This window comes from Salarias fasciatus, chromosome 5, assembly GCF_902148845.1.
Source record: "Salarias fasciatus chromosome 5, fSalaFa1.1, whole genome shotgun sequence".
Lineage (NCBI taxonomy): Eukaryota > Metazoa > Chordata > Actinopteri > Blenniiformes > Blenniidae > Salarias > Salarias fasciatus.
The window spans coordinates 12083659-12110500 of record NC_043749.1 but is presented as its reverse complement, the minus strand read 5'-3'; the positions used below and the strand labels follow the sequence as shown (position 1 = coordinate 12110500).

At 45.1% G+C, this 26842-nt stretch overlaps 1 pseudogene; it reads right to left on the bottom strand.

Annotated features, from left to right (window-relative positions):
• Positions 1 to 26842, bottom strand: part of LOC115387907 (low-density lipoprotein receptor-related protein 1-like) — an 80348-nt pseudogene that overhangs the window by 32890 nt on the left and 20616 nt on the right.

The following is a 26842-nucleotide window of genomic DNA, read 5'->3' as shown; positions in this document are numbered from 1 at the left end:
ACTCGTCTGAAAACAGGCTACAATCAGACGAAATCCATAACTGCACATAATTAGAGGCTGTGTTAGAGGTTGGTAACAAACCGTTCCATCAAATGCAACAACTCATACTTTTGCACAGCGTTGATATTCAGAGTGTTGCTTTCGTTTGATTTGATGCCAGGTTAGACTTTGTTTTAAAAGTGATGCCATTAAAGACGACAGTCAAAATACGGTACATCCTTGTTTGAAAGCAACATAACGATGCACGAGACAGTGTGTTAGCTTATTAACCTTTATGATTCTATCACATCTCTGCTGACAGGATTTATTCCAGAGTTAGGGTTAACCCTTCCTTGACCATTCATGATATTAAATTATATTAAAAACCCCAAATTTCTCCTTATTTCTGTCTGTTGTACCAAAAAGTTTGCAATCTGTTGTTAAATATAAGAAGCTCCTACAGACGAACAGGTTAAGACACTGACCCTGATTGGTGCAGTTTGCATGGGTCTCGTCACTGTAGTCGCCACAGTCATTATCTCCATCGCAGGTCCAGTAATCCGGGATGCAGCGGCCGCTGTTACACTTGAACTGAGCGCTGGAGCAGGAGTGACTACAGCCTGCCTCATCGCTGTTGTCCCCGCAGTCGTTATCTGAAAGATAAACGCAGTCAACCAACACTCACCTTCACATCATGAGGCGCCCGGGGAATAAAGAAAACTATGTGTAAAACTGTGTGTGTGTGCTTTCGTTTTACTACAATTAACACAGTGACGGTGAAAACAATCAATGCAAAAGAAAGAGAGTGTGAGAGATGAGAAGTAATGACAGAAACTGCATAGATCAGACCATGCACCATGAGGGAATGTACCCAGCGCTGATACATTAAGCTTGGCAGCAGAGTTCTGAGGAGCTAAATGCAACCTGATGTAGATCTTTAAGTAACGCTCCAGACCGCACGCTGGTCCGGGGAGACTACTGACTCGGCAGTTAAGATATTCTTTTTTTAATTTAACCTGGCACGGCGCTAAATCTGCATAAAATTAAATTAAGCTTTTATTAATTCACAAATACAAAACCAGCACTTTGGGATTTCAATGTGTTTAGTTCACTGAATAATATATGATTAAAGCACATTTAGCTCTGAATTTGCGCGCAGCGCCCTGGATGAATGGCAGCAGTTTTCGGCCTCAGCTTGCGACCGTGTTCAATCAGCAGGAGAAGCAGCCCTGACTCTCAGCCCGCCCAGTCCGGCCCTACTGCTACTCTGGCAACGCGGCTGCTGCTGCGGTGCATGTTGATCTATGCACTAACCGGTCAGGTTTGGACAATTCAACTCATCAGAGCCGTCCCCACAATCCTTTTCTGAAAGACAGAACCAACGGAAGACAGCAGAGTGGGCGAACGGCACAACACGGGACAACAAAACCAAAAATGCACTCACACCCACCCACACACACACACACACACAAAACAATACACAAACACATCAATGCACAAAAAGACAAATAAAGAAGAGCATATGCCAATGTGAGGCTGGTGCCCAAACATGCACAGCAACATGGTGACAAATGAGAAAGAGGAGTAGCCAATGCACAACAACACAGCGGAGAACAGGAAGAGAAACGCTGGACACTGACCATTATCACAGCGCCAGTTGATGTTGATGCAGCGCCCGTTGTTGCAGGTAAACTGAGTGAGCGGGAAACAGGTGGGGTAAGCTGTGGACGGAGCAGTACAGACAAGTTCCATTATGCGTCTATTCTATTATAAGTTGTATTATACAACAAATGTGAGTGAAAATGCGAATTTGGACCAACCGCAGGACGCAGGTTCATCCGAGCGATCGCCGCAGTCATCATCCAGGTCACACGTCCAGGAAATAGGAATGCAGCGCCCGCTGGCGCACGAGTACTGATTGGGCGGGCAGGTCCGGGCTGAGAGGGAACACGGGGGGGAAGCTCACGTTTTTTTGTGGAAACGACAAAAACACGCCTGTCAGACGTCTGCGTGGGGAGTGTGTTTACCTACCGGAGCAGGTGGTGTTGGACTCGTCCTCGTCGTTCCCGCAGTCGTTGTCCCCGTCGCACAGCCAGCGCAGGGGAATGCAGCGGTTGTTCTTGCACTTAAATCTGTCGGCGGGACAAGTGTGCTGGTCTGGAGGGGAGAAGAAAGGGCGCATTGAACGGCGAGGAGGAAACGGGGAGGAAAGTGAGAAGCCGTGTGTGTGTGTGTGTGTGTGTGTGTGTGTGTGTGGATGGGGGAATGGAAAGGTGAAAGAGAAGAGACATGTGAGGTGCAAATGAATAAAAGAGAGGGCAGATATTCTAGCCGCCCTGGACCGGGGTTTGTTTTGTCTGGAACAGAAATATGTCTGCAGTCTGACCACAAAAAGACAGACAGACAGAGAGAGAGAGCTTTTCCAGATCCACTGAAATTGCTACATTCCTGCTTGCACACACACACACACATACACACACACTGGCACTCGTACACTGTGCACCCACACATACACACACACAAATATACACTCATTAGATTCCAGATCGGCACCATTAAAGGTGAGGTTACTGTTACGGTGAGAGTTTGGGCTGAATTTCAAGTCCGCAGGAAAATTTCTAACATCCTCAAAACGAGTGAGGACCCAATATGAGTGTGAGAGCGCGATGCAGAGTGTGTGCAGTGACCCACAGCACAGCTCGGGGGCCTCGTCGCTGTTGTCCAGGCAGTCGTTGTCTCCGTCGCACTTCCAGCGCTCCTGGATGCAGCGGTTGTTCTTACAGGCGAACTCCCCCGGCTGGCACTGAGGCGGGGGCACATAGGACGGGTTGGCTGCCAGGGAGAGACGGGGAACAGAGTCAGTTTGTAATATCTCACTGTTGTCACTAAATTGTAATACGCCACTGGATCCGCCTCTTGTGAGCATGAATTTATGGAAACACTTTGAAGAACACACAGACACAGTCACTCTGACTCATCCTCCCAGACATACAGGAAGCAAGACCTTCTATGTGTAATGGAGCAAAATCAGTGCCGTGAGAAATTCCCGTCGGCCACTCAACACCGACACATCCAAAGTGTTTGCGCCCACCTTTGCAGCTGGCGTTGTCAGCCGGGTCCAGGATCTGGTCTTCTGCGCAGGCACACTGCCGGCCTCCTGGTACGGACAGACACAGGCTGCTGCAGCCTCCGTTGAACACGCGACACGCGTTTGAGCCTGTGGAACGAAATCCAAAACAAAGATATGGGTTCCGCTTCACGGGCACGGCTGTTTCAGGGTGCAACGTGCACGGATGGGTGTGAAGCGTAACGTCCGGCGTCCGCACCTTGCTGCTGCTGAGCGTCGTACATTCGGATTTCGAAGATGGGCGGCCGCTCGTTGCGCAGCAGGGTGGCCGTGCCCGTGGTGGTGTCCAGCTTGAAGATGCTGCCGCTCCGGTACTCGTTCCAGAACAGGAAGTGTTTGTAGTGGCACAGACCAAAGGCGTGGTTCAGCTCCTGACCTTCGTACACCGTCTGAACGAGAAGAGCGTTTTTACTCTCTATTGTCGTCCTCTCCCAGAACGAGCGAGCAAAGTGAGCTTGCACTCATTCATTTGGAGACGGTGCGACGGGATGACCTCATTTGTTTTCTATCAGTTAGCATTTAAATGAGGTTTTTGCTGCGAGGCCCAGTTAGTCACAGCCATTTGAACTCACTGAATGCTGAAGCAATAACCCTACCAAGTGCAGGTCATAAATTGACGGGGATTAAAATGTCCCTTTTCAGTTTTTTGTTTGTAGAGGAAGTGTGTCAATAATATCTAAACAGACTTTAATCTAATATAAAAAAAACACAAACAATAATTTATCCTGATTACGGAAATACAAAAATCACAAATTAAAAAAATGAACGAAACTTTAAGGGAACACACAAAAATGTACTAAAACCGTGACATAATAAAACTCAAGGCCTCAGAGTTTATTGCTGCACTCTGATGGACCACCCACACATTCCTTAAGAGCGCTCACAGCTTTTCAACCCAACCGCCCCCCCCGCCCCCGCCGTGACCCAGCTGAGCCGCTCTGCATCAGGTCCTCCAGCCCGTCGTCCTGACCTTGCGTCCGGAGCTGTTGAGGTAGACCATCTCGATGCGGTCGTAGTAGGCGTCCACCCAGTAGAGGATGCCCTGCGGGATGTCCAGACTCAGGCCGTTGGGCCACAGCACTGTCTTGCTGGTCAGGAACACGTCTCTGTGGGAGCCGTCCATCCAGGCCCGCTCGATTTTGCCGCGCTTGCTCTCCTTGGGGTCCTCCTCCCAGTCCGTCCAGTACATCCAGCTGAGGAAGCAACAGGGAAACTCAACGTTGATTTGGACGTCTTGAGACGCTGTGACTGCTGCACTTGAAGCAGCCGCAGTTTTCTGAGTACGAGGTGAGACGGCTCTGCGGCGTTTCTCCGTTCATTCTGCCCACAGGCACACTAATGTTTGTCGCAGGACTCTTGAGGACTTGTCAGTCTGAAGCACTGATCTATGCAGAGCCTGCGAGCGCCGGCTGTCTCCAGCACTGTGCAAAAAAACTGGAGTCTTCACCCCTCACTGGATTATGATTGACACAAGTATTAACATTTGATTTTTTCTTTCTCCATCTGTCTTTTCTTCCCGTCTTTGCTCTCTCCTCTGAGCCTGATTGATTGCAGGCATTAGTGAAAGTGAGTGCCTTTCCCCTGGGGAGCGTGTGGACGCACGTCACCCCCGCCAACGGCAATCCAAAGATTGTGTATGTGTGTATTTATGACGATCTGTTCTCTCGGTAAAGGGCCCGGGGAGGTCTCGTCAATAAGAACCGTCTATGCACGGCGGGAGATTAGGGGCTATTTGAAGCAGTAGGACACATCCCTGCTAGTGCAAACAATAAATAGAGCCATCAAAAGGCGTATCACAATGATCGACCAGACCAGACAGAAGGATGAAAGACTTTGTTCGATATCTTAGAAAGAAATTGACAGAATTATTACAAAAGGAGGGAAAAAAAAGTGAACAGCGACGTGATTTTTCCTGATAAAGAATGAACCGTTTCACCTGACTCATCGCCCGCATCTCAGGAATCACCACCCATCATTACCTCTTGTACCTGCATCCTTGCATTCCCTCAAACTACGTGCACGTATGAACACATGCACACAAATGCCACGCTTCATTAACCAGCCAACCGGTCGTCAGCATTATATCGTCCGCTGCCTTCCACTTGCACCTTTCCACCGTTCTCAAGCGGTCTCTAATAATTCACTGACACAAAAATACCAAACCTCCTCCCGCCTCAGTCTAACTCCGCGTCCGCATTACCCGTGAAGAGGATCCACCACGATGGCGCGGGGGTGAGTCATTTTCCCCTCGATCAGGGTTTTGCGCGTCTGCGAAGCCTTTTCAAGCCGAGCCACGCTGATGGTTTTCTTGGGCCCGTCGTCTGTCCAGTACAAGTTGTCCGCCATCCAGTCCACAGCTATTCCCTCCACGGTGTGGATTCCTGGAAGACACACACACACCGTTGTTGAGAAGAACGAGCGAATATAAAGAAACACAGAAAGGATGAGAAGCGTGGAAACAAAGGGAGCTTCTGTGATGATTTGAACTTCTTATTTACCTTGCTTTGAAGCAGATGGCACCGTGTTACGGCAGATAATGTGCACCAGGTTTCAGACTTCCTGGAGTTTGTATGTTAAGCCTGCGCTGGTGTTTTCTCAGATTACACCAGATTCATGGACGAGCGCACAAACGCTTTTCAATTCGCTGCAAAATGTGTGTTTGTGTGTGTGTCTGTCTGTGCAAAAACATTTAATCTCAAGGGGATTTAAATCTTTTCACACGCTCTAATCATGAAGCTTTGGGGAATCCTTGAAACTCAAAGCATTTATAAAGTGAAAATATGAACACATTACTGTTTCATCACAAATCATTCATTAACTTGATATGTTATCTTGATTTATTTTGGTTTTGGCAGTCATGTTTTTCATGGTAATCACACAGGTTTGGTGCCAAAAATAAAAATATCAGCCTCCAAACCTTTCATTAGAAGCAGTGCTGGAGGCCCTACCTTCCTTCAGGATGGTGTCCCGCTCCGTCCCGTCGATCTTCTGACGTCCGATGATATAGCTGGTGGCATCAGCGAAGTAAATAAACTCGCTCTCAGCGTGGAAGTCCAGAGCGCGGGGGTTCATCAGGTTCTCGATCGGGATCATGTATTCATCTGGCACTTTCGCGTTCATATCCATGCCCCTGATGACCCCTGGACGACCTTTGCCGTACACCAGGAAGAGCTCGTGCTCGGGTTCTGCAGCAAAACATGAAAACTAATGAAAAATCTGGGATCTGCATTCATGTCACAGCCGCCCATGTGCCGTTTTTCTCGGGTGAAAAATCACTTGCCGCCTCATAATGCTGATGCCTATTTTCTGTAAATTAGGTGTATTGATTAAACAAGAAATGCAACATCACCAAAAGCCTCAACTTGAAATAAATGATATATAATTGAGAGACAAAGACGGCGGAGGAAGGGTTGACTTTACTTAAATCAACCGCGTCATTTTCAAGGACACTCCACTCTTTGTAAGCAGATCGATGGGACGCTATTATTGGTGAGTGGAAGAGTTAAACAGTTTTCTGAATGAGCTGAATCAGGCTGATGGCTTTATGAGAGGGTCAGCAGAGTCAAGAGAGCCAGAAGTTATGCTGCTGCTGCTGCTGCTGTTCAGCTACTTTGTTCACATCTCTTCCTCGGTGCGGCGCCCAGGGGAGAGCTGCGTCCTGCTCCAACCATCAGCTGGAGGTCAGTGGAGCTGATTCACTGTGACTCCCCAGTTTATGCTCGGTTATTTTGGGAGGACGTACACATCAACTCTGGACGACTTTAAATATGATCCAGATCTAAAAATACCAAAAACAGTACATTCAGTCTTAGAAACTCACATGTCTGTGAGACCCAAAGTTAGAAAAGTTGGACCATTTACTGATTTAAAATTGAAATATTTGTTGACCCACGCTTTGCTGCTTCTTTTAGTTTCCTTTGATGACTTTCCAGCGGAGGTGTTATCACATGGGGAGCCTGAAAGTCAGTCCCTCTTCGTTTCACCCGCAGTCCTACTCACTTTTGCAGGACTTGCCGTCGCTGCCCAGGCTGAATCCGGAGCGGCAGCGGCAGGTGCGGGTCTTGTGTCCGTTCCCCAGCAGGCAGATGTCGGAGCAGCCTCCGGCTTTCCCAAACTGGTCCACCTCACATGCGTGGCTCCGCACTGGAAAACCACGACGGTAAAGCCTCAAATCCTGCACCCCTACTTGAAATCTGACTGCTCGTGTGTGTGTGTATGTGTGTGTGTACCTGGAGGCTGACGTCTCTGGTGGTACACGTGCAGCGCTCCTCCTTTGTCCACCCGGGCCACCACCTGGTAGTCGGTGCTGTTGAAGCGGTTGACTCTGATCACGCTGGTCTTTGGCTGCATGTTGGCGTTGTCTGAATTGGTCGCATACAAATAGTTTTCAAACACAGTCAACCCGTAGAGATGCTCGATCTGATGAAAAGAGAAAAACAAAACACACAAAAGAAAAGAGAGAAGAGTCACAATTGTGGACTGAGAGAGTCTCTTCTTGCATCTCGATGGGAGCTTTTAACATATCCATTTTTTTTTGTTTGTTTCGGAGAGCATTCAATAAACTAATCCACTCCAAACAACTCAATGATTGCAGTCTCACATCTGACCCTGAGGGAGATCAGTGCTTTTAAAAAACCATAAATAAGAGTGCATTATTGCCATAAACTGTGGAAAGCTGTTTTGGCGGACAGCGTTGCTTGTGAGTGACTCTGTGGTTCAGTAAACAGTTTTTTAGAGCTCTGCACTGCTTTGCATCACAATCATGCAGCGGTTTGGTTTTTATCGAGTAAAAATGCACATACACAATCATTTAAACTAATAAGTCCGATGCATGAAGAACTGGGAACAAAAGGAATCCAAACAATCACACACTTCAGTGTTATGTGGTGTTTAGCGTGTGTATGTACCAGGCAAAAGCAAGCTAAGATATTTATGATTTCCCATGCTGTTTCCACTTGTTTTATTTTATTTTTGTGTATGTGTGTTTCAGATTGTGAGTGTCTACCAGCAGGGACAGAACTGAGATCCGGCAAGTTTCAAAGGAGAAAACTTGTGGGCAAACTAGTTTCCGTCTGTCAAAATCAGGAAGAAATAAAAAAGAAATCTCTGACATGTGCACATCCTGAAGCCCGCGGCGTGCTGTAATCTGTGCTGTGCTCTACGGCCGGAGTCTGTGTGAAGCTCGGCAAAACAAAGAAACACAGGAAACCATCAAGAAACGCAGTCTGAGCTCCTGTGCACCGCTGAGGCGATGAGAAAGATGAGGATAGAAACCAACTAGCGTCGGGCTCATTGAAGCACCATCGTTCACCAGGTCGGTTTTACTCCCAGACGAGCGGCGCCCAGAGAAAAATGTGCATCATACTGATGTGAACTTAAATGTTTTCACACAACGGGCTGCTGAGCCTTAGAAAATATGCATACGCTTGATGAAACACCCTCTCAAAAACCCAGACTTGTTTTTAACGTCTACAGTGAGAGATGTGCGTCTAATAATGGCCTGTCGACGGGACACAGTCTCTCACACACACACACACACACACACACACACGGTTAGTTGTTAGCTGTATGTATGTGTGTGTGACGGTGCCTTCAGGCTCAGTAAGTAAATGAAAGCCATTACTTCCCTGCAGATCACATTAAAAGTCATGGTAACAAGTTTAAGAGGCAGTGCGCCGGGCCAGCGCTGCAGCATCAACAGCCTCGCTATTGGACACTATTAATCAGCCTATTTAATGAAAAGGCAAATGTCAACCATCCCCTCTCTGCTCATAACTCACCGGTGAAGAATGCATTACAGGAGTGTGCAGAGGGAGCATAAGGTGCATCATAGATATACGTAGAGGGAACGCTAAACGCTTCAAACATCGCGAACGGCATGCGAAAAGGCAGTAAATTAACAGGAGATGATCTCCCTGCTTAGGAGGGATGAAGAGAGACGCAGCGCAGCTCTCCTCACCAGCAGGCCCTGGATGATGGTGTGCCGGTTCTTCCCCTCGTAGTCCACCACCTCGATGTAGTCCAGGTAGGCGTCGGCCCAGTACACCAGTCTGCTGACCAGGTCCAGCGTGATGCCGTGGGGGAACACGATCTTGCTGTCGACCAGTTTGGTCCGGTTCTGGCCGTCCATGTCGCAGCGCTCCACCTTCGGGATCTGACCGTAATCCGTGAAGAAGACTTTCCTAGAAGACACAGAGGTTCAGCTGTGAGCGATGTTGGCCTGGCTAGTCCCTTTCTACCCGAAGCCGGTCCAGACTTTCACTCATAATGTTGAAACAGTCGTATGATTTCCATCATTTGCCATACGTAGGATCTCCGGATAAATAAAATAGGGACTTTGAATTAGTGAAAAACTAAGTATTTTAATACTTTATCAGGGAAGTGGCCTTAAAAAGTTCCAGGGAGGGGGTTATATTTTTTGATTAAATGCTGGAGATCTTAATTATTAAAATGTTTTTGGCTGTGAACCAAACTTTTTGGTCACAAATTGAACATTTCCTCAGCAGATGAGTTTTGTCATTATATTCCCATCTTCTCACAAAAACGCTGTAGTGGAATCTGCTGTACATTTTCACCGTGGATGCTGTGTGGAGTGAAAACAAGTGAACTTGGAGCAACGTGCTGGGAGGGAACATGGGTGTGTGTTGTTGTACATCGCAACAGGAGCATAAACTGACCCCATGGTGGGATCCAGGGCGATTCCTTTCGGGTTGTACAGCTCCTGATCCAGCAGCGTCACACACGTCTGGCCGTCTTTGTCGCACACGAATATCCGATCGTCCACGTCATCCACGAAGTAGAAGTTTCCGGTCAGCCAGTCAATGGCCATCTGCTCCACATCTGTCCAGAGGAGGGGGGGGAGGGGGTAAGAGACGGGACACATGAAGCGCCAAAGTGAAGTAAAAAAACAGTTTTAAGCACCCAGAGTGACTCATTCTGAATGGCGCTAGACGTGAAACCTGTGATGTTGTCGTCCATACTTGTAGCAGATGGGTTACAGTTTGACTCATCGGCGCGTGATCAGGTAAATTAGTCGGCGTTGCACTGCGGCTTCTACACTTCTCCACTCACGCAGCACAGATCCCCAGGTCTGGACGTAAGGCCCTCTCTATTGACTGACAAAACAGGATGACGGCCGACACCAATTAGCAAGCGTCTCAGTAATGTTCCCGTCACTCAGCGTCGCCCTGACGGACGGCATATGAGAGTGTGTTGCTCCGAGCGGCGCGACAGACGTGTGGTTTCCACTGGGTTTATTTTCCTGAGTTTGTGCTCGCAGGGAAAGAGCAGCGCCCCACCCGCCAGAAAAAAATCAAACACCTACACATGTGCAGTGGACGACACACACACACACACACACACACGCACAAAAATTATGGAACATTTAGGATCGGTGACATAAAAATTGCATCAGAAATGAGTCGACCTTCACCGGAATGCGGTGAAACGAGGGAGAATCTAACATGAAACATTATTCTACCCATCTCTTCAGTTAATACGCCCTTCTCCCAGAATCCCTCTCTCCCTCCTCTTTCTTCTTTTCCTAAAACAGCGGCTCGGCCACAGCGAGCCTGAGCCAGCGATCGGAGAAAGAAAGCCATTGTTTAAAGCTGAAGGAACGGAGATGGGAGATTATTGAGTGGTCCAAAAAGAATCAGTGGTATTTATTTAACTACTCTAAATGCATGAAGTGCTAACATTTCAGAAACTGACTTTCCAATTTAGGCAGATTTACACTTTACCTCCAGTGAACAGAGATGAATAGTGTCTTTATATTCTATGACTTTTAGGGGGAAAATAATTATGGTTAAATACTCTGCTCGTGAGATTAAGTCTATGTGACACAACACATCAGCAATAATTAAGGCTGTTCATTACATTTTTAATTAGTTAATTACTAAAACTTTTTGAGAGCCGATCTTGATTAATTGCACTTTTGTTTCTTGTTTGAATTTTGTTAATTGTGTTGCGCATTCATTTTTGAGTCACATATAAAGCAATGATTCCCAGTTTATGGCTTGAATTCAAACTGAAGACATTTTTGGGGAGTTAATTAAGTACGATAATACAAGGATGGCTAAAGCCTTAAATTAAAAAAAAAACAATAAAAAAAAATGCTCTTTCAACTATGACCATTTTAGTGAAGAAATGTCTTAAATGTCCACATCTGCGTTGTGTAATCTCCAGTCTCTAACACCATCGCCAGGATGTATTTCTGCTCACATTTTGAATTCTGATTGCTGGACAGACAGTGGAAGGAAGTGGTGACACTTTATGACTAAACTTCTAATATTTGGTATTTTTACTTCTAGCACCACCGTGGTTCAGAAGCAAGCTGTGAAGAGAGCGAACAAAAAAAAAAAAAAAAAATCCATGATTATTCAGTAGTTGGGTTTAACTCGATAGATACTTTTGGTTTTCGCTCTTCAAAGATAAACTTTTTTAAAGATAAAAACTAATGTTCAGTGCTCAACGGGTAACTCCCGTTGGAGTGTTTAGAGTGTTTTCTTTGGATGTAGCTGGAGGCAGATTGATTAGGAAACAGACAATATTACAGCATAAACACTGCCTTTATTCAATAAGGACGCCTTGCTTAATGTTTCTCCCTTCTCTCTGTCGCCGACAATTTGTCCGTTTCTCTCAAATCACTGTCTAATATGTGGTTTCACGCCAAATAACAAGTAAAACAGCATGCCTGCAGCAACTGACACCATTGCTATGAAACGAGTGAGCACAAATAAAAGCAGTGGAACTGGGCTCAAACCGAAACAAAGAACCGAAAGACCACAGAGTTCCAAAGAAGACTTAACGGCAGAGGTCAGCCATGATGTCTGCAATATAGGAACGCTATTCATGCAGTTATGATATTTGAAAAAAAAAAAAAAAATTGAGCCAATTTAAGTAACATTTTGAAAGTGAGTCTTCCAGCATTTGGCAGTAATAACTTTAAATATTCATCTTGGCAGGAGGGGTAAAAACTATGCATGTGCCCGTGAGCTGGAGAGAGAGCGGGGAGGAGGGATCGACAAGCCACAAGACTTGTATTTTCACAGCTGCTACAAGCTCGACGCTGGCCCTCTCGCACACACACACACACACACACACACACACACACACACACACACACACACACACACACACACTTTGCATGCTGGGCTGGAGCAGTCCTGCCGGGGTCCTCGCTCAGTGCTGAGGGTGGCGTGTTTACCAGGGCGAGCACGCCGCCGCGCTCATTTAGGGGAGACCAGAGTATCGATTTCTCCGACCGCGGAAGACAAGCTTTGGTTTCGGGAAATGATGAAGCAGATTCCATCGGCGTATGAGCACAATAAAAGTGGGACTAATAAATCTGCCCGTGATTCCAGAGGAGCTGTATGAATAAAGAAAAACTGACACGTTTTTTTTTCTGAGCAGCGAAGAAGGGAGGAGGGAGGAAAAAAAAAAAAAAAAAGAAAGGCTTGAAATATTTAGGTAAAAGTGGAAAACAGATCAAAAGAAAAATGTATCGGAACGCAGATGAAAGGAAGACAAAGTGAGGAAAAAAAAAAACAGAAGAGGACAGAAGAGAAGGAAGAGATCTGATTTCCACCAGGGAAACTTGGCCATTGTGCAGCAGCATTTCTGAGGTTTATGGGAATCAGGGGCCGTACTCCCAAAGGTGCTCTTAATTTTTAACACAACGTTCTCTGTTTAAATGCTTCCAGCTGCCACACAACGCACTGATTCCCTGATTAAGCAATGGATAAAGAGTGGATGGGGGGGGGAGGAATTGTGCAATATTAGAGAAGTATGCAAAAAAAAAAAAACCTGCAGGACAAAAAAAAAAAGTCCCTTGTTGTCTGACTGCAATGATCTCCGTTTTCCTGTGAAACAGAAACAGGTTCGGCACAGCCGGAGACTCCTCTATCTCCTCCCATTCTCCCTCTCTCTCTCTCTCTCTCTCTCTCTCTCTCTCTCTCTCTCTCTCTCTCTCTCTCTCTCCCTCTCTCTCTCTCCTCCTCCTCCTCCATGCATCATCCCCCCTCAACCCTCCCCTTTGTCTGGTCCCCAGAGGTGGGAAAACAGTCTGGATTCATTAACTGCAGCTCTGACTGTCTGAAACTGTGCTATAAAAAAAAAAAAAAAAAACACCACAGCATAATTGAAGGAACAGAACCAGCTGCCTTATTCATTTACTCCTCTTCGACCTAAACAACTTATTTTCTACACGTTTCCTTGTTCGCCTGTCTGCTCCCCGTAGAACCGCAAAGAACATGCATTTTACTTTTCCAAATGAAGAAATGCGACACACAGTACTGGAGAGGCGCTAGCATGTTTCAAAGCCACATAAATTGAGGACTTTAAGGGAGTAAAGCATGGACTGAAAACTGAAATGCATGGAAGAGGAGAGCGAGAGAGGGAGAAGCTTAGAGCTGACCAGAGGGTTGAATGGAAAGAAGATTTGAAAATGTGCTGACTGGATTGCCTTTTAACGGCACATGACCTCTTAAGGAGATTTTCAGGCCGGTGTCTCTCCTAAGCGGCGAACTGGAGCTGGCTGTGCAAGAGAAGCAGGTACGGCGGCTACTCGCGGTACGAGGAGAAGAAGGCCGGCTTAGCGGCAGCTCCAGGATCGGTGCAGACCGCTCCGCTGCGTGGCGAGGAGCATCAGCGCTGACTTTTCAGTCGGTGTTAAATCTCCACTCGCTGCCATTTGTAGGTTTCCAAGAGGAAAAAAGATCTCAGTGCATCATGTTTTCTGTGGCGAGTAGCCACCGAGTGATTTATTATAAACAGTGGATGACAAGAGCGACTCCATTATAAAATGTTACCAAAACAGAAAGAGCAGAGAAACGTAATTAAAAGCATAAATTCTTGGAAACATGCTACACTTGCCTGACAAATCGTCTTTTAGGATCCAGTTTTCACTGGGATTTGGGTATTTTTATTCCACTAAACTAGCCCTGAACTGTTCCTGTAAACACAACTTTAATTTGATGAGCAGATATTAAGTTTACTTTAATTTTCACAGAATTAATCATGCGAGCAAAAAAACAACTATCCGTCTGAAGGTCTGTGCTTTTGGTCCAGACGGAAATTCAAGAGCAGCTCGTAAATGTTTCCCTGTGAATATTCGAGCAGACGTTCACAGGATTATGCTGCATGAATCCTGCTTTTCTCCCCTAGATAACCCCAGATAACATCTTTTGGTTTTCACAGATTAGAATGGTATTTCATACACACATCCAGCCCCCATCAGGTTTGGTTTATAACCAAATACCAACAAACTTTGGTCGATCGACACTATTGAACGTTTCTGCAATTTCTGACGACATTTTTGGTTTTATAAAAGGTGTAAACCATGATAGAAACGAGAAAGAATCTTGACTGTCACTGTGTTTAACAACAGCAACTAACACACAACGAGTGTTTGTGTTTCCTAAAGTTTGGAAGAAGAAAATAGGGCTGAGGGGAAAAAGAGAGAAAAAAATTAAAAAAAAGCGCTCAAAGGGAATGTGATGAAACAAGAGAGAGTGAGAGTGCAACAGAGGTGGAGACACATCTGGACAACTCATCGTGGCATACTGAGGTCATGAGTCACTCCAACCACACGTGCATCATTTCCTGTATGTTCAGCCCTGCCATTGGCCTGGACTGTAAGCACAGACCCGCTCCTCCTACTCTGTCACGCTCACGCGCCAGCGGGCCGTCCAAAAATCTAACTCTTCTGTGTGGGCGATCGCTCGAAACAGACCCCAAAAACAGGTTTCGTAATTTTTGTTTTGTGCTCTCGTTGGGCCCTGTTGGAAGATCACAATACACAACCGTACAATATCTTCCAATGGAAAAAAAAAACTACCTAAGAGCCTTGCCCCTGAACTGCTCCCTCCAGCAGAGTGACAGTTTTCATCTTTATCCATTATTCTTCTCCCGCCCTCCTTCTCCGTGCAGCAAGTTCTCCATTTTGTCGCGGAGTGGGAGTGCACACGTGTGTCAATCAGCGCGGCCGAACACAAGCGCTGCAGTGTGCGTGGGCGTGCATGTGCGTGGAGGACCATCGCGGAGAGACCAGCTGAAGGCTGCTGGAATTTCCTGCAAAATTCTTCTGGCTCCTAAATTGGCGAGTCAATTTTTAGGCATTGAGGTTTTTGGTTCCAGCTGCGCTGCTGCAGCAGCTATGATCATCCTTTATCTGTAATCACCGCGATCATGACTGTTAGCCACAAAATATTTGATTTCACCGATAAGAAAGCTTGTTATGCTGGTTGAAGATGGACTTCGTGCTGACGTTTTACCTGCATGAGATTAATTATTTGAACTATATTGATTTTTTTTTTTAAGTCAGATTTTGTTGTGCATTGCACAGATGTGCTCGAACGCATAGGCTACAAAAGAAGGAAATATGAAAGGAATGCAACTGTGAGTTATCATTCTGGAATCACTGCATTGTCATGAATCTTATGTAGTGGTGATAATGAGTTCTTCACTCCTCTCGCCCTTCGCTCAAACCTCTGTCGGCTGACAGAGGGACTTCAATTTATCTGTTCAGCCAGTGGGACTTCGCCGTGACCTCTGTGAGAAAATATTCAACCTGGCATTAAAACCGAACATTATCACGCTGCTGTCAGCTGCAGCTTCAGCTCCGCACGGCCTCCACTCCGCTTCTTTCCACTGAGCCCATCAGAGGTCCGCGCCTTCTCATTTATTCTTTCATTCGATAATCAAAGTTATATCCAAAGCGCTCAATATGTAAAAATATCGATATGTAAATCAGGAAAGACTCTTCCCATATCTTTTGAAATCCCCCCCTATTGCGCACACCGCCTTCCTGTCACATCAGTCTTTCCTGTTTGAAGCGAAAAACCAGGACAAAGTGGATGAGCATAATGACGGAACAGACATCAGGGGCTTTTCTGGTTCAAAGCCGAGTCTTCATTAATCTTTGCAGATAAGTATGATAGCACATTAGCTGTTAGTCAACTCCCTCAAGGATAGATCTCTGCCGGCTTTGTGAAGACGGGGCTGTTTTTGTTGCCTCTGACTCACGCAGGACAAACTGCCTGAAAGCAGACCGCCGCATGACTAAAGGATGCAGCGTTTGAAGCGAAGGCAGTGCAGCGAGAGTGGAAGCAGCATGTGGGTGAGGATGATTCTGACCCCAAGGTTCTTTACATTTGAGAACATGCGAGCGCAGATATCTGCATTCAAGTCAAGATGTGTTTTTTTTTTTTCCAAAGCACAATGCTATTCTGAATTATCTGAAACACAATGAGGCACAGCTGGCTTCAATATGTTGCCATAATATCTGTGACTCACAGCAGAGGAGCACGGAGGAACTCAGGACATGTATATTCAGCAGGAACTGATGGGCAGTTTAGTTTTGGCTGCACTTCTGGGCATTCTTTGTTCACCTGTTTACATTTAACTTTCAAAGAGGGCATTTACACAAGCCCAGCATTCCTTTTGCATTTTCCCCGAAGAAGCTGTAAAAGTTGGTGAAAAATACTTCCACTGTTATCAATGTGGGACAAGCAGTGTCCCGCATTACCAGTTCACAGAGCAGGAAGCGTTTGCCAAACTGTTCTGGTAAATAGATCCAGGATCGGCTGCAGATGGAATGAAGCAACTTCCTGTGTCTGATCGGCAGAGAAAACCATGACAGTAAGCAAAGGACGATTTCAAAACATTACCTAATGCCAGACAGGAAGACGCCTCAATCCAAATGCGTGTATTTCCAGATTGTCAGGCACCGTATCGTACCGGTAAGGCAGCATTGGTGGCCCAGAGGTTAGATCAGATCAACTATAAATATGATGGCCTAAATAGTGATCTTGTTGGGGAATCAAACCAACAACCTCTGGATCGTGACACCACACCACCGCGTGTTAAAAAGTTGCTCTTTCTTCTCTTGAAGCCATTAAAACCAAGACAGTGTGATTTATGGAGGACTTACGGTGCAGGCTGAGCGAGATATTGATCACCCTCTCCTCGGTGAAGCTCTTCAGATTGGGAATGGAGGCACATTTGAGGTGTGTGGACGAGGGCGTGTCTCCCACGTGGATCCAGCACACGGTTTCCTGGGCGTAAATAAAGTCCATGGCCGTGGTTTGTTTGGTGCTGGTGGACAGCAGACTGTGCACCGTGGTGCCGCTCAGCGAGGTGGCCTGGATGTTCTGGGAGTTGGCGATCAGCAGAACGGGCAGACGGTCCACCGGCACTGAAAATTCGGCGAGAAAGATGAGCAAACATAAAAAGGGGGAAGAGTTTCAGACTGAAGCTGCTGTACGGAGGCACTTACCGTTCTTGGCCTTGCAGGAGCGGTTGTCCGGCTGGGACAAGTAGCCCTCCACGCAGGAGCAGGTGTAGGAGCCCTCGGTGTTGGTACAGGACTGGCTGCAGGTCCCGTACACACTGCACTCGTCAAAGTCTGAACCACAGCGACCACAGACGGCCTTATTACTCATTTAAAGACGCAAAATAGCTCATTTCAGTTCAGGAATGGAGGACTAACACATGCTGGATAACTTCTCCATAAACTCTGCTCATTATTTACTTTCACTTCGCTTAAATCAACAAAACGATGCTTGAGTGCAGTTTTGGATCAAACTTTGTTTTTCTTGCATTGGCCTTGTAACTTCTTTAGGTTTAATATTCTACTATAGTATGTTTGTGGGGGTTTGCAAGTGTTGATCGTAAGACCGAATGTTTTCAAACAGGCTCATGTGGGAAATGCTCCGCCCCCAAATCTCCACTGTGTGCTCTGCTTTTGGTTTACTTCCCTAAAAAAAAAAAAGCTGCTTATACTGCAGCTGGTGACCAGCTTGTTTACCAGTAATATGCGCTGTTATTCACATCCTGCCAGCAGCCTTTCATGCAAGAATGAAGCACAAAGTTTGATCTATGTAGAGATGAATCGTCTGCTTTTCCTGAGGACTTGCATGGTGATGAGAAAAAACCCACTTGTGCCTGGCAGGAACTCACCTTTGCACGTCTTTCCATCTTGGCTGATCTCGTAGCCACTCTTACAGTAACAAGCGGGCCCGAGCGGGGTGACGGCACATTTCTCCTGACAACCCATCAGAGAGCAGTTGGATATATACTCTGAAGGGAGACACAGGGTGAGAAAAACAGAGGAGGGGGGCATAGAGAGAGAATGAATGTGAGAATTAACAGTATTGTTTTTATGTTCTTTGTGATTATTGACATTTTATTGTTTGGAAATCGCTTCAGTGCTTCTAACAGGGGAGTCTATTCGTATTAATTATGCAATATTTCATCCAATACGCCATGATAAACCCACAGGAAACACAGTGAACATTAAGCTTCCATTCATCTAGCGAGCTTTCTTGCAGAAGACACAGCTTTGCCCGTAGGTATCAGACACAGGTGTTAGTGAAGCCGCCACTGTTACACTTTCACTTCGGCGCTCAGCAGGGTGCTCGACTGCATAATTGCGAGCTGCTTAACTGTTAAACTTCAGTGCCTGTGGTCTTGTGCTGACAGCGAGGAACATAAAAAAAAAAGGGGTAGTATTAAAAATAAAAATGCCCGGTCTGAGTCCACGCAGTTGCTCATCAGGTCGAGGAGATCGGCAGCCTTTCAATATGCTGTTAATGAACGAGTCCCTGAAAACATTTCCTGAACAAAACTGCACCACAGATAAAAGTATTTCAACAACAAGCAGGCAGTGTGTGAGCAACAGGTCTGTGCACCTGTGAAAAAGGTAAGAAATGAAAAAAAAAACAAACAAAAAAAAACATCCACAATAGAAATATAATTTTTTAAAGATGATATTTAGCCTTGAAACGGGGATTTCAGTTATGGAGTGTGTACTTTGTTGTATTATTTTGCACCAATATGATTGTATACTCCAAAAGTGAATTTTACTCAGTATTAAGCTACCGCAGAGAAAAAGGCAAAACACACACTGTTCAGCTCTCCAGTTCTTCATGGAGGCACACACACACACACACACACACACACACACACACACACACACACACACACACCCCAACCATTTCCAAATAAAGCTAATTTAGAATCACCAGTATGGCAGGAAATACAATTACTGCCAAGATCTGTGAACACAAAAGAGATCCCCATACAGGAGATGGAGACGTGCACAGGATGGTTTAGCATCCTAAAATATTATTGCTATTGATCTTGACCAGTGTCCGTTAATTACCAACTTTTGCACTTTAAAATACACTGAAAACTTTTACACTTGAAGAAGAGAAACTGAAGGTAGAATTAAGAAAACGGTGGAATGACAGGAGAGATTGGAGCGATGGCAAATTAAAACTAAATTCAAATACTTTCATAAAGTGTTTTTACTTTGTTTTGTTTTTTAAATAAGTTTTGAGTGGCTACAGCTCATCTCAGATCCAATCCTACTTTTAATCAGATGTTAATGAGGAAGATTCCTCCTTTAAGTAAAATGCATAACAAACACAGAGCCTGTGAATGGAGGCCCAGAGGCAGAGCAGAAATCAATAAATACTTCTGCCCTGCGCTCAGAATCAATACCGCCCTGCTAACTCCGACTATCTCCAAGGCTACACACACATCAAATATAGAAGAGCACAAACAACATGCTACAATCGCACCTTCCAGTCAGCTGACCGGCCGCGCGGTGGAATCTCAGCAGAGTTTTCGACACTGCATCGCACATCCTGTGAGTTATAAATCAAGAGGCGGTGAGTCATAGTCAAACACACACAGTTATGTCAAACCAGGCCGAGATCTATCAGTCACAAGTGATTCACTTTGCCCAGAAACACTGGCAGACTGTTTGCACTAACAAAACACCTCTGGGGAGAGAGGAGGAGAAGAAAGAAGCTCTTCTTCAAAGTGCTACACTCTCAAGATAAAAAGCCGCAGTTTTTGCCGCTGTGCTTTACATATAGGCCAAATAAATTCCTCAAATGAATAATAAAGCTAAACTTGAACCATATTGGATGAAAAAGAAAAAAAAAATCAACGTACATCTATCAGCAGAGTTGTTTACTAGTTTTTTTTTCGCCATGGCTCCATACTGCCCTGTGTGAGGATCAGATGATTTCCTCTTCAAAAACTGCAGCCCTTCGGCCCAGACCTACACAAATCAGCGCCGAAGTGTTCCGGCTGCACTCCACAAGCCCTCAAGGACAGCCACAGTCCAGATTAGAGACAAGCCCAGACTTTCCAAAACATGTCTGAGTACCAACAACAGAGATCGGTCAAGAAAACAACGCGGGCAACAAGTTGAACAACACACTGTCACACGTGCTCAAAATATTTCATTTGGAGCAAGTTTTAAAAAAATCAAATAAAGTTTTAGTTCGGAAAGAAAGCCGCCCAAACGCACGCACAGTTTAACCAAATGCTATTCCAAATTACATTTTAAACACAGTCTTTGCTGTAAAATAATTAGCGAGCCCTGCAGGTACAGCCGGCTTTCCCTCGGAGAGCTTTTCTATCCCCACATGAGAAACGACGCGCACCTACTGCACAGAAGTCTCACCAGCCTGAAAACACATGAAAAATTGATGTCCTTTCCCATTCCTCTCTCCATGTTTCCTCAATAAATATTTCATTTCAGCTCATTTTCGAAACTGCCGTGGAAATATGACAAAAAGAAGCTTGGAAAGGTAGGAGGACAATGACAAACTTTGCATAAGAACAGAGACCAAAGTTGTAGTCAAGTTAATAATCTGAAATATCAGAGATTGAACATTACGAGAAAAATTTACTTAGATTGATTGAGAAAATGTTCCAGAAAGGCTAAGGAGGACAGAGACTGCAGGCTGATTGGAGATAAAAAGACAAAATACAACAAAAACAGATTAGCCATGCATAAGAATCGATAGTATTCTTTAGTAATGAACACCGCTGTCTGACTGTAATACACTGTGTTAGGAGCTGAACATGAAGCAGCTCCATGACAGACCTTCTGATTCTCTCAGACTCCAGTTCTTTAGCTGAATTCTAACAGACATGACTCAAAAAAAAAAAAAAGAAAGTGCAGAGACTGAGTTCCGGCCATTATTCACTTGTTTCCAGGTCGGTTTGCACAATATCTAGAATCGGATCTGCTGGTTCAGCACATTAATGTGACATTAATAGACTCATCATAATATACTTCCCACTTTCAAGATGACTACTTGTCCGTGAACGACGTGATGGCTCACGGTGTTGTGACAGCGCGCGCACACACACACACACACACACACACACACACACACACACACACACACACACACACACACACGCACGCACGCACGCACGCACGCACGCACGCACACACACACACGATGGATCAGCAATGCAGTCAAACTGACTGAGACGTCTGATGTGGTGCATCAGCCGGTTGTTCTGACCTCAGTGATGTTATACATTCTGGTGATTTCAGTGATGATGACTGACAGATAAAGAATCATCAAAAAGAACCTCCAACCACCAAGCCTTCATTTTTTTTTTTTTCCTCTCCTCACAGATAAGATGCAGCAGCACAAGATTTGCGCTTCTCACCGGCGGAGTATTTTATATTCATTTTGCACGTCCCAGAGATGTGTGTTTGTGCATGAACCCGTACCTCTGCAGTGTGGGCCCTCATCCCATCCATCAGTGCAGTCGGGGGAGCCGTTGCACAGTTTGCTCATGTGGATGCACAGCTCTGTTCCTCCACACTGGTACTCATTGGGAGGGCACCGTGATACAGTGCTGTGTGGACCTGGAGAAAAAAAAAAAAAAAAAAAAAAAAACACAAATACAGGGAATTTAAACCTGCAACTTGGACCGCATAAACTATCTTTCCTGACGAAACACTTTCATCTCACCAGTGGATGGACATCTACAAGTGTTTTGATTCCCTAATATCTGTGGAGACAGCGTCACTGGTGTGGGTTTAATCACAAACCGTCATATGTCCAGATACAACACAGAGCAAACCTGCAGTGGGTGTGAAGCAAACAATCTGGCTATGAATACACTAAAAACATGAGAAAAACGGAATGATTTATTCCTCATGCCTAATTAATTATACAACTGGCAGCTCCGTTAAATGTTATTGGAGAATAAAATTTAGAGGACTGGCAAGAGACGTTCTTCCAAATGGCAACTGGAATGAAAAGGATCTTAAAATCATTCCTGTGTGATAATGGCTTCCAGAGAACCACTCATCAGGAAAATACTCAGCGCACAGAAAACAGACGATATTGATCAACACATAATCTTACTCTGTTCACCTTTAAATCAACTAATATTACAAGATTCTATTGCATAACAAATTCATAACAAACAGTTAAGGTCATTTAATACTGACTATAAATTACTTAATGCTCACCTACTGATGAAATTACCAGTAAATCTAAGTTTATTAAGTATCTGACAAGGCGAAATGAAGGATCATACTGGGCGTCTGTGTTGCAATAATTATTAAGGCAAGCATCTTGTAAAATGAGGAACAAAAACTTCCTAAATCACATCAACGCTCTTTTTCCTTTCCTTTTTTGTCAATGCAGTATTAATGGATGTTGGAGCACAGCAACAAACTATTAAAATATTTTCTCCCAAAGAAATGAGGTATAAATTTCATTGTCAGTTCCTGTTAATCATATCCCTATAGTAATTATGTTGCTTTGTTTTGCTGTGCCTCTCTCATTCATCTTTCCCGCTGGTCAAAGTGACGAGGAGGCAGACATCCAAACGACCACTGTGGCAGCAGAGAGACGGCCACTGGAGAAAACTAGCAGGAACTACAAACACACCATTATCCCAGCTCCAACTAGCCAAATGACTACCTTCACTGCATCTGCGTACACACAAACATCCCAGAGGGAAAAAAAACGGCAACAAAAAGCACGCCAGTGCGCTGGCATGCCTGCATGGTACAGTGGTGTTTTCTGTGAGAGGATTGTGGGGGTTTCTAAGAAAGAGAACATTTTCAACTGGAGCAGCCGTGACTCTGGCCCGCAGTCTTCCTCCTCTGAGACGGTGAAGTTGTTTAGTTTAAACAGGGTTCACACTGGAAGTGAATGTACAGCTGGACTCCTGAGCCGGGCACAGAAGGCTTTTCTCCTTAATGATCTGATTACTACACTCTTTCTCCGGGATAACGTTTCCTTCCTTGTGACTTTGACCAGACTTTGATCCTTCGACTAATGAGTCACGATAACCTCCAACCAGTATGTTTTCCCACAACAACATGTGGCATCTGCAAACACCTAAGGGAACTGTTTGACTATTGAAAAACATTTCTTATTTTTTTTTCTAGAAGTGAGAAGGACAAATCAATATATTTCTCGCCTCTGTGTGCGCTAGGCTAGCCATGACGCCAGCAGAGAATTACTTTTGCATCGCGGAGAAACAGCTAGCTTTAGTTTCTCATACTCCTTAGCAAGTAGTTCCCTGGCAGTCCAGCGGTGACTGTGAACTTTATTCCAGGCCAAGAGAGACACATATTTTCCAAAATGGCTCTTTGTGTTTGGTTCTTGACTCCTTCCATCCGAGGTCGCCACAGCAGATCATGTGGTCCGCATGTTTGATTTGGCACAAAGTTTACACTAAATATTCCTCATGCAATTCATCAGTTCATATCTTGTATGTTTAGCACATCAGATGCGCTAATTTCCCCTCTTCTCCTCCACAAACCTCGACGATCAACACTTAACCACGCAGCTCATCTTCCTCTGTGTATGTGGAAAGTCAAACTTTCGGATGTCTTTTTAATCATTTGTTCTCTTTCCCGCTTTATCTCCGCCCATGAGTTTCTCTCCAACATCTGTTGACCCATTTACAGTAAGCACACAATGAGAGCAACATTAAGAGAGAGGAGGCAGAAAAGACCATGATGAACACTTCATCCAGAGGATGTGGACCAAACCCTCGAAGGCTTCACTCCAATTTGAATTAAGCAAGGTCTTATATTCAACATTCCTCTACTGTGGGTGAACCGGGTCAATGGACCTAAATCTGTTTTTTTTTCCTGTCAAAAAGTTAGTATTTGCTTTACGTCTCCACGCAGCAATTAATAAAAGCTCAAAATCAGCTGACTGGCACAGTTTCAACTATTCTGTCAAAAAGGGAAATCATCTTTATCCCAGTACCAGTTCCCGTTTGAGCAATCACTGTGATGGTGATAGGGGTTAAAAACTAGGGCTTAAGATTTGACTATTCTTTTCCTATGGAGATCCGGAGGTTGTTCCAAGGCCACGGACGTCACGAGGACGTCAGCAGAACAGATACCCAAACAGATTTGGGTCTGGTTCGCTCAACAGATAATTTCTAGGAATTGTAAACTACAACCTCGCACGAAATTTAAAGCTGCATCGCATTGTTGAAGAGAACATTATCGACACCTGAGAAATACTGACCACTGGAGACTTTAGGAAACAGAGTCCTTGGTCTTTAAGCATCTATCAAAATAAGGGTTTCAATCACCATGTATGAATAGAGTCTTTAAGCTGCGACACACAGAGGTAAATCACATGCACTTTTCCAGCAGTGGGGACAAAGCGGGTGGTGGATGTGGCACGGGGACAAGAGAACTAAGGCCATTGTTTGGATCACACAAATCGGCTGTGGTCCCCTACAAAGCAGGCTGAGCCACGGTGTTGTAAGCAGCGTCACGTGCAAAGCCTGATCTGAACTGAGGCACAGCCACATGGAGCGAGCCAGGATAACAGCGAGGTCCACAGCGCGTCGAGGCAAAGTCATGAAAAAAGGCCCGCTGACACTCCATAAATATGTGCATTTTTAAGATTCAAATTTTAAGGGAAGCTCTTCTTGCATCTTCAGAGATCTCACACAATTTTCTGACTGTGCTCCTTCTTTCACAACATTTTTGTTGAATTATTCATCTTGGAAACTGTCTCTTCATCTGCGTTTCCTCTTCAGTAGTAGAAAGAGACCCAGCTGACTGAGAAGGAGTCAGGATCTGGATCTGGATCAGCCTGTCCCAGGGCCCAAAGCTTGTTAAGGCTGTGGGGATTTTCCATTCACTAGTTCATGCTTTCCCTCCTTATGTTGGTCAACACAATGCTTATTCAACCAGCAGCAAACACAACTAATAACAACATTCTGCCAGAGCAAAGCAAAGCATTGAGGGGACTTTATGTGAGCCAGAATGAGGCCAACTGAAGAGGGCAACAAGGCTATCCAGAGCTCTTTTTATTCTATTGTGAATAGTACAGGGTCATCAGCATATTAGAACATGTTATACAAACACAAGCTCTTATCTCTATCTTATCCTTATCCCTAAAGACATATCTACAAAGAAGACATCAGTAATTAGATCTAGATCTCTTGCTCCGAGACCATAAATAAATCTCATCTTATAAATGATGAGACAAATAACCGCTCCTGAAGATGCTCTCACAGCGGTTTTTTTTCTAATCATTTATGATCATGTGGTCACAGACTGCCTGCCGTGACCCAGATGGCAGCCAGCAGCCCCAAGGCACCTCCTGACCTCCCTCTCTCACCTGCACTGTCAAAGAAGCAAAAACACCAAAACAACTAGGACACCGGACAAGAAATGAGACCGAGCAAACACCATGGCTTCACTCAGGCCCCCGGAGGACAGACAGCTAACATTTGAGTTGGGGTTTCGATGTTGTGACTCAACACAGCCTTGTCAAAAAGATCATTGGCAGCGAAAAGCAGCAGGCGGGGTGGTGGCGAGGAACAGCGCTGAGGGGAACAAACAATGCCTTCACTTCAGCCCTGTTTATTTCTGTCAGCTATTCTATAAACACTTCACTCTGCAGGTGAAAAATAACGTATTAACCTGCCAGTTGAACTGCCCCTGTGGGCATCTCACAAACATCACGGAGGGACTGTTTGTACTAACCCGAATTTCCTTTGTCCAAGTGACCACACATTAGCATAACGGCGATTTTTCACAAAGCTAAAGCATCAGCGGCTCATGACAGCGCCCGCACTGCACTTTGCACTTGATGGTCGGGTCTGAAGCCTTTGGCTGCTTTTACAATCTTTTCCTTCCAAGATATCCATGCTACATTTTCATTCCTTCTTGGGGGGGCTTTTGGGGTTGCTGGCAGGTTGACAAGCAAAGCAGGAAGGCTAAATCCAGCTCTCGAAAGCACAACAAACTGAGCCTTCTCCAAACACGCCAGCTCCACTGCTTCTCGGGGCACAGCAACCAGTAAGCAAACAACTCTATCAGCAAAGCAAATTGCAGAATTCATACAAGACAATGCCATCAGATACCCCAACCGAATAAACAGAACAAACCCTGGTACTGGTTATGAAAGACCAAAAGTAAACCCATACACACAAAGGGGGGAAAAAAAAGGAGTGACAATTCAAGAAGTCGTGTCATTCAGCGCACACACACACTCATAGAAGTCTTAAAGGACAGATAACAAAAGTGCTAATAACACACCTCTCATACAGAGATTGACACAAAGCAAATAAGACACGCTCCCTCCGGCTCCCTCCCCGGTTCTCTTCTGAAGTTGAATAGTCGAAAGAAAAATAGACCCGCTGCCTTCTGAATAAAGCGCTTACGTTGCAACTCTATTTCAGAGATTTAGTTTTTGATTCATTCACCTCCCATTTCTTCACAAAGGACAGAGGATTTACTCTGAGTTGGTTTTCAGCAGGTTTCTTGTGCTGCGGTGAAGATGCTGCTTCCAGAAAACGACTTGGGAAGATATTTTGGTGTGAAAAAAGACAAACTTCCATCGAAAATGAACCGGCAAGTGTTCTTCAGACACTCTTGTTGTGTAACACGGAAAATAAATTCAAAGGACA